Source organism: Cupressus sempervirens, chromosome 1 (assembly GCF_028749045.1).
Source record: "Cupressus sempervirens isolate cs-2001-9-10 chromosome 1, ASM2874904v1, whole genome shotgun sequence".
NCBI lineage: Eukaryota > Viridiplantae > Streptophyta > Pinopsida > Cupressales > Cupressaceae > Cupressus > Cupressus sempervirens.
Window position 1 is genome coordinate 818,553,837 of NC_143118.1, and position 13,886 is coordinate 818,567,722.

Below are 13,886 nucleotides of genomic sequence, written 5' to 3' on the forward strand. Positions count from 1 at the left end.
TAGTGACCACGGTGTTGATCTTTTGTATGGTATTACTTATCTTGAGCATTCCAATGTTAAAGCTTTCACTCAAGAAGATCACAATTTAGGGCTGATTCCTCCTATCACTGGTGTAGAACATTCTTCTATTCCTTTCTCTACTATTCCTACTTATACTCCATCTTTGGTGCCTGTGATGGTTCCCTCTATTCCTACGAGTGTTCCTCCTATGTCCCTTCCTACATCACAACCTTCTTATCATAATGTTCCTTTTACTTATTCTACTCCTCTGCCAACTATATTTCCTAGTGTTCCTCTAGTTGTGTCTTCTATTCCTACAGTTTCCTACACTTTACCTAGTGTTTCTATTCCTCCTATCTCCTCTAATGATTCAACATTTATCAGTTTGGCTCAAACTATGTCATCCTTACAACAAGAACTTCCATCCTTGACTCAAAACAAGTTTAGTATTCCTACTTGTGACATGGGAAGCCTGTCTCAATATATCATATGTACTCTTATTCCTTAGCAAGCTGATGTGCCTCATCTTGAAAATTACAATGGTAAAGGAGACATTGTTCATCATGTTAAGATATTTCAAATCCTTTGTAGTGATTATGCTTATGATCATAGGATTTAAGCCAAGTTGTTTTCTAAAACTTTTCATGACAAGGCATTACAATGGTTTTATTCCTTGCCTCCTTATTCTATTAATTTATATCCACAACTTTCCAATGCTTTTATTCAACAATTTCAAAATAACATTGGCCCACAAGTGTCTTTGATTGATTTGTTACATTTTAAACAAAGTTCTAAGGACAATTTGACTGAATTTATTGGTAGATTTAAGCATTTACATGCTCTGATTTCCTATCCTATTCTAGATATTGATATTCAATGTATGTTTATTTTAAATTTGAAAAAGGATATTAGAGATAAGATTTTGCTTACTGAATTTACATCTTTTCAACAACTTTGTGCAACACTTCATCATTATCAATTACAAGTGAGTCAATTTGAGAGCACCACTCCAATGGCTCATGTTCCTATTATAAAAGTGATGCTGCTCCTAATCCAAATAAAGTTTAAAAAATTCAACAATTATTTCAAGATAAATAAACACGCAAATGCAGTTGCTAATCAAGTTGTTGTTGCATCTCACAATGCCACTTCTGCATCCACAACTTTCCTATTAAATCGTACATTTACTCCTTTTTCTAAATCTTTACATTCTATTATGAATAGGTTGTTAACTACTAATACAATCACTTTACCTCCTATTCGACCTCTTTTACTTGCTACAATTGTGTCTAAATCTTTTGATCTTAAAGCTTTTTGTCAATATCATCACCAGAATGCTCATGATATTGAGAAATGTTATCCTTCAAAACATAAGGTTTTGGATTTAATTTACTCTAATTATTTATCTATTGATCATTTTGATGGTAGTGGGAATAAATATGTTTTTCCTCCTAATCAAAATCTTCAAATCTATACAAATCCTTTACCTACACATGATACTAATACTATTTCTCAACCATCTTCTATGGATATTATGTATGTGTTGGTACCCATATAAACCTAGTAATTAGAATTTATAATTTATAATCTTGAACTCCTTTGAACCATGGTTCAAAGTGGTTTAGAATGGTTTGAAATGATTCAATTTTGCTCAGCCAGGTTCAATGGTTCACTCTAAGATTCAATTTTGCTCAGCCAGGTTCAATGGTTCACTCTAAGAATTTTAGAGGTATAATCCCTTGGCTCAGGTTTATTGATTCATTTTCTAGCTTAGAAATGTAGTTTGTTAGCTTAGATAGCTCTGGTTCTATATTTTAAAGAGTTAGAGCCAAGTTGATCCATAGTCCAAGTGCAAAGATCAAATGCATTGAACATGAATGTAGTAGTTCAATCCCAAAAGCAAGGCCAAGAGTACAAAGATAAATCCAATGTGCAATTCAAGTCCTTGGTTGCATTATATTTCAAATGTTCACAAATTCTAATTGATTCCACAATATTCATGTTTCACAGATGCAGTTCTAGACACATGATAGATTTGATTGATGCTATATGCAGAGTTTGTGAGCTTTCAAAAGCTTGGTCTTCAAGATCAACTGAGTCCCTTGATGACTCATTATAATTGGTAATAGGGAGATTATTTATAAAAATGCAAAGTTCCAAAGACTCGGTCTACATCAAGTATTTGATCGGAATGCCCATCCATGATGCTTTCTCCAATGTAAAACTAAGTGGTCATGTAGAAAACCTATTGTATGGAGGCATAAACACATGAAAATACACATAATGTATTTTGATAGAATATGGAACAAATATTTCGAGGTATTTAAGAAGAAAGAGTCAAGTCAAAGCCACACTCATATGTCTATTCAGGGGCTCATAAAACAATTGTGTGTGCAGCAGAGGTGAGCAACATTGGCAAGATCATAAAACCCGTGGGGCTCGTGAAATGCATCCACCAACTATCATGCATTAGTATTGATAGGGTTCATGTGGACTATTTATTAAAATATCTATGATTCACCATGGGCTTAGAAATAAAGTTGTGTGTTAATGGTTAGAAGATCAATGGCAAGTGTTCAGTGTTCCCACCCGATAAGAGGATGACAGGTTTTTATGTGGTCAGATGATTGGTTAAATGAGATGTTTGTATATGATTTCATATGGTTTAGAAGCTCTCATGTATCACACACATGGAGACTCAATAGAATGATCGAAGGATAGAAGTCAAATGTGACTGCCAAATATGCATAAAGTTGTATAAGCTCTCCTAATTAGATCACAATGTGAAAGAAAACAAGACTCATGCGAAGGGTTAATACAATAATTAAAGTTAATTCTTTGGGAGCCGTAATCACCAAATGTCAAAAAAATAGATCTTAAAAGTTGATGGTCATATAGTTTCAATCAAGTTGCAGTGGTACAAGATGCCCAATCTCATTGACAAATTCAAAGTCATGTCTCTATGCGGTGATGGTAATTAATAACCATTGAGGGATAAATTGTAAATATGGCCTTTCATGAAATATAGTAGGTGGCCATATGGCAAAGCATCTTCATAGGAGTAATGATAGCATGCTCTGGCTAATCAATGAACTCCATATTCAACACAAAGGATGGTGCCCATGGAATACATATGCTAAGTGTTGCATATTAACATAGAGAAAGGAATTTGACACCATCCTATGCTTGAGCTCGCAGATGTAAATGGGAACCTACATTAGTTCACGAGTTCAATAAATTTGGATATGCAGACACATTCCCTGTGTTTTGGAAATCTCCAATCTCCAAATTTTGGCAACGTTCTAATTATCAAAAGGCATTCTTCTCTATTAGGAATCCCAACGTCAGATAAGACATGAGGTGCTCCTCCATTAAAACAAAATTGGGCCTTTTTATGCTTGGGATACATCTGTAGATTGCTTGAGGGATCGACGATGCCTACATTAAGATCGAGAACTGAAGTGGAAGATGATTTGCATCATTGAATTCACCACCATCATGTGAGATTGACTCGTGAAATATTCAGTAATGGAGTGAAACTTCAATATATTCACCTTGCTTCAAAGGAAAACATGAGATGCACTAGGATGGGTCTTGGCATGATGTCATACCAGGAGTTACCTGAACAAAAGGATATTTGACATCTGTCTTTCTTAGCACATGTCAATAAGGACCTGGAATAGGGGAGATCATTGAGACATTACATCTAAATCATTTGATTTATAAAGGATGGTTTTCAAATGAAGTGGTATACTATGATACCAATGACTCAAATGAGGTCAGTTGATGGGATCAATGTGATTACCACATCATACACCGAAAGTGGATTTTTATATTTCCCCCTATTTCTTCTCATAATAGAAAAGGAAATTAGATAAGTCTATCAACCCAATTGAATTTTGACTTTAATGATGTTATAATTTTAGTATTTTCTTATTATGAAGGAGATAGACATTATGTTGTCAGAGAATTATCATATTAAGAAAATGGCAAGGTACGCATTTCCAAGAATTAGTTAATCAAATCGAATTGAAATCGACAGGGGAAAGGATAAGTATGCTAGTGAAAGAGAGACCAGGGGTTCCAATTTTCTAAATTTTACTGGGAGACTTTGAGTGACAATAGAATTAGGGGCTGTGAATATAGGGAGAGAAGTAAGATATTTATTTTTCTAGATATTGGTTTTTGTAGGTATCAAACAAAAAAGTCAGTCTTATTTTGTTGTATTCCAAGGAGTATTTTAATACATTAGAAATTTGAGTGTTAAATCTCTAATCAATGTTGATCTTTGTATCGTATTGGTTATCTTTGAATGTAGTTTGATACATATGATTGTTGTCATGATTATATTTTGGACTTTGTGCTTTAATTGTTTATGTGTTCGGAAAAGACCATTCCTCTTTATCTCTATGTCCTTTATGTAATGCAGCATTCAGGTGAACGAACTTTGTGTCATTTACTATTTATTTCCTTTAGTTGCTTAGTTTTCCCGCATCTATGTTGGGTTTATGGATAGATGTTTTCAAACCTTTTGTGCTTTCTAGTTAAAAAACATCTATATTTGTATTTCTGTGAATTCATTGTAAATCATACACGAGGATTTGTACCCAAATAAATTCGGAGGGCACTTACGCTTTTCAATAGCAAAGTGACCCAACTATTAGTACATATTCAGTCCTCCTATTTGGGCTTTTGGGGTTAATTTGTATTTATTTCTTTGAAGGACAATCTATTCACTAACAGTATGATTCAAAGATGAATGATCTTAATCATGTTAATCAAGTGGAGCATGTTGTTCAATTTGTATCTCCACCTCAACCTCCACTTCAATCTCAAGTTCCATCTCATTCTCAACTGAAACCTAAGCCTAAATTGAAGCCTCAACCCAAACCTTGACAAAAAACTAAGAATATAAGACCTCAGGAAGTTTTGATTACTTTTGATGATTCTGAGACTATTAAAGCTCCCTATGGTCCCCTTTATATTGCTGCTAGGATTTCTCAGATACCTACTCATGGTTGTCTTAATGATCCTACTTCCTTAGTCAATGTTATTACTGAAGAAAATCTTATTATGAAAATTTTGCAACGTGATTTTTATGATACATATGATGTGTGGAATCAAACTTGTAATGGTTTTCTTTATCCATCATTTGGTTCTATTAATTTACCCATTGAGCTTTGTGGAAGAATTGTGAACACTACCTTTGTTGTTGTTCCTACTTTTGATTTGTTTCAAGTTAAGCTTGGTTTGTCGTAATTAAATGCCATGCATACTGTTGCTTCACCTATCCATAAATGTCTTGAGTTTGTTCATGATGATAAAGTGAAAATAGTTAATCATATTTTATATCACACTTCTAGGCCTAGTGATTGTGCTACCATTGACTTCCTTTGGCCCTCATTACCTAATCCATATCCTTCTCGACATGATCATCTTTTCCATTCATATCAAGCCTATAAGCATTAGAAGATTCTTGAGTTAAGTTAACCTCGTATGGATCTTAATCAGAGTCTTGTGCCTACAACTTCCATACCTCCTTTATCTATGGCTTCTACATCTATTAATCAAGCTCCTCCTATTGCTTTTCAATCTGTTAATAATCCTATCAATCCTCCTATAGAACCTATAAAGGATCCAATAATTATTCTTCCTAGTTCTCAACACATTTCAAATAAGACAAAACATAATCGATCTACTAATGAACGTCGTAAGAAGTGTCATGCTCAAGCTAAAGCTTGTAATTTTGTTCTTCAAAAATCTTTATCTTCTTTGGATAAAACTATGCATAATGTGTTAGAAGAAGTTCTTACTAATAATGATGTTAAGATGCATGATTCTAAGGATTCCATTCATATCTTAGATCCTATTTTGATTAATCTAGATGAAGAAGATATTCTTGATGATATTGATGATGTTAATGATCAATATGAAAATAGACATTGACATTGATTTACTTAATATGATTTCCTCTCAATTAACACTTACACCTAGTGTGAAACATTGTGATTCTCAAGAGGATCCTTATTTGGAACTGGTTATCATTCATTCCTACTATGTTGGATATAGTCCCTCTTGCAAGTTACCCACCTTCCCTAAATGATATAAAATGAGATGAGGAGAGTAGGTGACAAACTTGATTGGCTTGCTCTTTATGGTAGCTTTATTGTGTGTTTTCCTGTTGTACTGTGCTTCTGTGATGTATTTGCTAAATATTGTTAGATTATTTTATATCATCATTGTTGCTTTGTTTGTTCAAGGTGACAAAGCAATCAAACCTATTGTATTATTCCTCTATATGTATCTATATTATTCCATATGCTATTTAATGTTATGTTGTACCTATGCTATTGTTCATACATGTTTCCTTGTGTAATATGCTTGGATCTACAACTTGGTAACACTGATTCTTTTTGGTCTCTAGGTCATGGTCCTAAAAGATTCTTCTTTGCATCTCTTATGTGATTTTTCCTCCTTTGTGATTTTAGTTCTACCTTCTTTAGGGAATGGTGCCAATTCATGTGCAATAATATTATATATATTATCTTATGATCATACTGAGTGATGGGTGTGCAAATGTGCTTTGTTTTTGTACATTCTGTATACATTTTTGTCTTGCTTTAAGCCTCTCTTAATCCCTACTCTGTCATTAATCATTAAAGAATATAATGCATTTAATAAAGTTTTAAGGTATGGAATATTTCCTGAATAGTGGATGGTTAATGCAGAAATAATGATACATCTTGATTTATTCTGCTACAAGAACTACAAATAATGGATGGGTGAACATGGACCAATCACATGAGTAATGAATAGATGGGAGCCATTGTTTTTTTATTTCATTTTGAGTAAATCATTTTGTAAATAATTGAATAGAATGGTTAAAGACTTCATGATCAGTTATATTTTGTTAAAGACTTGAGGCCAGTGGCCAAACCATATTGTTGCTTATGCATATTTAGGGTGAAGGCCATCGACCATTAAAAGCTCAGTTATTAGTTAGTTAAACAAATGGGAATCTATATAAACAAATGTTAGATTGTAAGACGATATGCATATGATATATGAAAGACTCTATTTAAACTATCTCTGAAATTCTTCGCATTAACAAAGTGAAGTCTCTATAGCAGCTGGCATTAGAACATTGCTCACCATATGGACTAGAGGAAGGGGGCCCTCTCAGGAAGCTTGGTGAGATCATTTCAAGTTTTTTTATGTTGTGTGAATTTACATATTGATTGGTTGTCTGTGCTTGTTAAGAAGTTTATTCCAGATTGAATTGAATGTGTGCATTTATATATTGATTGATTGTCTATACCTATTAGGAAGTTTATTGCATTTGTGTTTGTTAATTAAGTAAGATCCATGCAATGCTTGTTGTTGTTAATCAAGGATTTAATTATTCGATGAAGTAATTGGTTGCAATATTTTTATCTATTCAACTTGCTATATATCATTATGTTGTTGCTGCATAAAATACCAAACCCTCATCTATTATAGAATACTTCTAGCTGCATTCTTCCTACTGCATCCATCTAATTATTGAACAACCTCCTGTCACCATTTGTAATACTTCCTATCACACTCTATACCTAGCACCAGTATATTGTAAACAACCTCCTACCACCACTAAATCTCCTATTGCAATCAAAGTTGATTTCAACTCTTAATTAGACAAGGCTCTGCAATAGCATTTATAAAACATTGTGTGCAATGGTTAATTGTCTAGAAGTGTGTTTTAAGTAACCTAAACTTTAGATTAAAATCAATTTGTAGGAGTAATCTTAGATGTGTGGTAATTTGGATAGTTTAGTTTATTAGCAAGCAATAATTTGCATTCATAAACCTCTTAATTTATTATTTTCATCCCTTGAGCAAATAGTCGTTATATCTCTCATGAGTTTACGAATCCCAGATAGACATTCTAGGGTAGTTTTGATTCAATCATATCCATAAATATACCATCAAATTGAACCTCATTTTTACCCTATATTTTTGGTGCTGTTGTCGAGGAGAGATATTAAAGGCATGAAATTATAATAGGTCAAGATAGGAATAGTGAGCCCTTGGGAAGTCTTGAGCAAGTGTTGACCTTGCTTAGGATAGTACCTTTGGTTTCCACTATTGTAAAGCATTTAAGTGCATGAATAGGCTTAGAGATAGTCAAGGTAGGTTTGTTAAGAAAGAATCAGTAGGTAATTCAAACATTCAAAAACCACAAAAAGAGAAAAATCCACCAACCATTGAAACCAAACCAAAGAACAAAGTTAGAGTCTAGCCACCTTCTCAATCCAGTTGTCTTACTATACCTTCTAAAATTTCTGAACAATTCACAAATTCATACAAAATTAGGTGTAGTAAGCCTCCAAATTCTCCAGAAAAAACCCTTTAAGACATATTATACACCTTGGGCAACCAAAGTTTTGGAAGAAGTCATGGCTGACAATATTGAAAATAATAATGCAGGAGGAAATGATGTTGGAAACAATGGTAATGCAATTGTTCAATACAATATAGCCTCTGAGTTTCCTATTTAGCCTCCTGAGGATAATGCCCCTATGAAAAGCATCCCTCACTCAGCACTTCCCATATTTAGAGGGTCAACCTCTGAAGATCTTGATATGTTCTTATTTGAATTTGATGTCCTTTGTAATAGCTATGATTATCAAAGTGATGCACAAAAACTCAAGCTCTTTCCAACTACCTTAAAAGATGTTGCATTGCAATGGTTTATGAGTCTTAGGGACAATAGAACATGGAACCAAATGAAAGATGCCTTTCTAGAAAAATATTAGGACTATTGTAAGACCAAAGAAGTATGGGATGAAATCTTTCACATGACTCAACAAGAAGAAGAGTCAATTGAAGATTTCTTCGAACATTTTGCCTTTAGCTTACAGTGCTCAAGGCATCTTGATTTAACTTTAGACACCATCAAGATGTTTTTCTTAAGAGGGATTCATGATGAAACCATGGATGCCTTAAATTTGATTGGTAAAGGTGATATTTCTAAAATTTCCTTTGAAGATATTTGTGATATATGCAAGAACTATTCAATATCTCATTGATCTATTCGTGGGAACTCAAGTAAGTTTTCCACTATGGGTAATGCATTAGGTATCTCCAAGCATGAAATTGGTAATTTACTTGAAGATCTTAAAATTGACTTATTAAATCATACGGGTAAACAAATTGACACTTTGTATTCTCACAAGAAACCTGAGGAAACTGAAAAGGCCTTGGCAGTATATTGCCCAACTTGTCATAAGAAGCATGGATCAGAAGATTGTCCTTATAATCTAACTCATGTAGCATCACTCGAGGAAGCTAGGAAGACTTCAATGTTATGACCTCTTCCTAAAGGGATGATTCCTATGGAATATACCGAAGAACCAATTTACTATATGGCTCCACGATGCCAGTTTTCACCCAGAGGGTTCTCCAATGAATATTTTCCTAAACCACCTAACCAATTCTCTAACCAAGGTCCATGGTATGGAGGTTATCAACAACCCCAAACTTATTAGCAATGGTCCCAAAATTTTCAACCTAGTACACAACCATGGCATCATGCATGGAGGCCACAACCTTCGTATCCACCTCCACAACCTTATACACAACCTTATCTACCATAGCAATCATTTCCTCTACCACCATTAATAAGCCCCTATCAACAATCTCAACAATTTCTTCCTCTCATACCTCCATCTTCTTCAAATTCATGACAACCACCTGAACCTACATCCATGCTAACTCAACCAAATCCAAATCCTAATAATAAGCCCCCTCAACCGCTCTATCATAGTGAGATGGATAATTTTCCTAGCTATCCTATTAACATGGTTGAGTTGGATGGTGTACACCTCAGATTTGGGAAGGCTCTTAAGGACCTACTATTTTAGAGCTCCATGATGAACTTGAAGAAGAATTAGAAAAAGAGCTTTCCTGAATGATTCATTCCTAAACTAGAGCCTAAAGACCCAACACACTCAAAATTTGATATTTTAAATGAATTACGCTATGTCAACATCAAAATTCCTCTTTTATAGGCTCTTAAGGAAGTTCCACTGTACAATAACACAATATTAGAATTATGTACCCTATGACAAAAAAGAAGGATCTAAAGATTATCCAAGTTATTGGACAGTTAGCAAACTTAATGTTGGGAAATGTCAGCATTCCAAAATATGCAAATCTTGGTAGTCCTTTCATTCAAGTATTGGTACAATTGTTATTCCTAATACACTTGTAGATTTAGGTGTTGTTATAAATGTAATGACCAATGAAACAAAAATAAAATTATCCTTGGATGGACTTAGACCTACTCCTATGGTACTTCAAATGGTTGATCGATCCTTAGTCAAACTAGAAGGGGGTTATAGAAGATGTCGTTCTTTCAAATTATAGTTGGGATTTTCCAACTGATTTTATGATCCTAAAGCCCAAAGCTAAGTTGGGGGGATATCCTCTCATTCTTGGAAGACCTTTATTAGCAACAACCAGTGCCCACATTAATTGTCGATTAGGTAACATGATTATTTCCAATGGTGAGCAAACAAAAGAGTTGACCTTATATCCTCCTGCTCAACTACTATTAGACACCAAAGACCCAACATGGGTTGATAGTGATTCTAATGACTGTGTTCCAGTCCTTACCATTAGGAAAGTACAATATTTTGAAGACCCAACCAATGAGGCCATTTTAGTGAACTTCCTTTAGAATAGGTATGAGTCTGATGATATCTTGGAAACTATGGTTTTCCCTTCTCATGCGACTATTGACTATCCTTTTGGGAATTTTCCTTTAGTTGGTAATCATCAATCTATTCAACACTTCCTCATGTTACATCAGCTTCTGCCACATCAATGTTTTTATAGTCCATTATTGTCTTTAGAAAAATTGGAAACATCATCAAGACCTCTCCTTAGTGCTTCTACATTGTCAAAATCTATGGAGATCCTACCTAGGCCTACCCTCAATATTAATCCACAACTGACACCACCTCAGGTTAAAGATCTCATAAGTATGCTTAAAGAACATAAAGATACATTTGTGTGGGAATATCAAGACATGCAAGGTATTCATCCTGACACTTGTACCCATCACATTTACATAAAATAAGGAAGTTACCCAATTCAACAACTGCAATGCAGACTCAATCTTGCTTTGCGTGATATCGTTAAAGAAGAACTCCAAAAACTCTTGAATGTTGGTTTCATTTATCCAATTTCAAATAACAGGTGGGTATCTCCTTTGGTTGTTGTTCCAAATAAAAATGGTAAGTGGTGTATTTGTGCTGATTATCGAGCTTTAAATAAAGCTACTAAGACAGATCATTTTCCATTAACTTTTATTGATTAAGTTTTGGATACTCTTATAGGAAAATGATTCCCTCTTTCTTGGATGGATTTAGTAGGTGCAATCGAATCCGCATTGCCCCAGAAGATCAAGACAAGATTACCTTTACTTGTCCATGGAGAACCTTCACATACAAACTTCTCCCTTTCAGGTTATGTAATGCCCCTGCTACATTTCAACTCACTGTATGAAGCATCTTTGTTGGTCTAGTTAATGATTATGTAGAAGTTTATACGGATGATTTTATTGTTCATGGAAATACCTTTGATGAAGCTAAAGATAACTTAGAGAAAGTGCTTAAGTGATTTATTGACACTAATTTGCCTCTAAGCCATGAGAAATGTCATATGTTAATGATAGAGGGAATTGTTTTAGGTCACTTTATCTCCTCAAAAGGTATACAAGTTGATCCCAAAAAGGTCCAAATAATTCAAGACCTCCCCATACCTTCGACCCAAAAAGATGTTCAGAGTTCCCTTGGTCATGCTAGGTATAATAGGAGATTTATTCAAAAATTTAGTCAGATTGCTTCTCCTTTGTTTGCTTTGTTACTTAAAGATGTTACTTTCACTTAGACCCCTAGTGTCAAGAAGCCTTTGAAACTATTAAGACCAAGCTTGTAACTACTCTTGTTCTTAGAGGTCCTAATTGGGAATTACCATTCCATATTCACACTGATGCTTTTGATTTTTCAATGGGAGCAGTACTTGGACAAAAGGAAGACAACCTCTTCTATTCAATCTACTATGTTAGAAAGAACTTCACTGGTGTTGAGGTAAATTATATGGTAACTAAAAAAGAATTTTTAGTTGTTATTTATGCTAGTAATAAATTTCAACACAACATTACTAGTTATAAAGTGTTTGTTCATATTGATCACTCAATGATTCAATTTTTAATGAATAAACCTATAGTAACTAGCAGGATTATTAGGTAGTTTCTTTTATTACAAGAATTTGATGTCACTATATTTGATAAGGTTATGGTTGTAGATTTCTTGTCCCAGTTACAATAGCCTAATAATGAATTTGTTCTTGTTGATGACTCCTTTCCTGATGAACACCTCTTTGAAATTTTTGCCAAAAGTCCATGGTATGTTGACATTGCTAACTATTTGGTTACATGCAAGTTTCCACCGCACCTCTCTCCTCGTGAGTGCCATAAGTTGGTGGGCCTTAGTGAACAATATACTTGGATCAATGGTCTCCTATTCTGTACTAGCATTGATAACCTCATGCGTCGATGTATTCTTGAGAAAGATGTCTTTAATATTCTTTGTGCTTGTCACACTGAACCTTGTGGCAGACAATTTGCTGCTCAACAAACTGCTCAAAAGATTCTTACTGCAGGTTATTACTAGCCTATGCTCTATAAGGATTACAAGTGTTATGTTCAACACTGTGACCAATGCTAGTGCATGGGTCGTCCTACACAATTAGATGAAATGACACTTCACCCTCAACTCTCTATTGAACCTTTTGAAAAATGGGGTCTCAATTTTGTTGGATTTATCAACCCACCTTCTAAAAACAAGGAATATATTCTTGTTTGTACAAATTATGTCACAAAAAGGGTTGAGGTGGTTGCACTTAAGCATGCTCGAGATACCAAAGTTTTTGAATTCTTGTATCCTAAAATCTTTAGAATATGAAATTCACCACAAGATATTTTCACCTTATCATCCTCAAGCCAATGGACATGTTGAAGTCACTTATCAAGAACTAGAGATATTCTTACTAAAATCATTGCACTTCATAAGCGTGATTGGGTCATATGACTTCCTGAAGCCATGTGGGCCTATCACACCATGTGGAAGACCACCACTAGCCAACCCCTTATGAAATGTTTTATGGTAAGAAGGTTGTACTTCTTATTGCATTTAAGATTAAGACTCTTTGAACTGCCCTTCAACTCAGATTGAGTCGCTCTGATGCTCAAAAGGAATGCATAACGTAACTCCACTCCCTTGATGAATTACATCAAGAAGCACTTCTTCATACTAAACTTTTTCAAAATCAATGAGCACTGTGGCATGACAAACACACTTGTCAGCATTCTTTCTAGCTTGAGGATTGGGCACTTCTATATGATTCATGATTCTAGGATTTCAAGGGAAAGTTTCATACAAGATGGCTCAGACCTTATGAAGTTGAGCATGTATATGACAATGGTGCAGTTCAGCTCTGCACTATGGACTCTGCACATCGCAAGCTCCTTGTTAATGGTAACTAAATAAAGCTATACAAGAAGCCTCTCTCTAAGGAAGCTTTCTTTTTGGAATTTGCAAAGGAACTCACCATGGTTCCCTTTGGTCTCCTTCAACATTGCTAGAAAATATATATACACACACAGATATATATCTATATATATATATATATATATATATAAAGTTCCAACAATGAAAACCAGTTTCTGGCATTGTTGGCCAACTAGTTGTTGAAAACTAGTTTATCTAGCAACTTGCAGTTATCAGACTTTCTAGTAGTGCTAACTAGTTCACCAGTACTTCTAGTTGACACTTGATTGA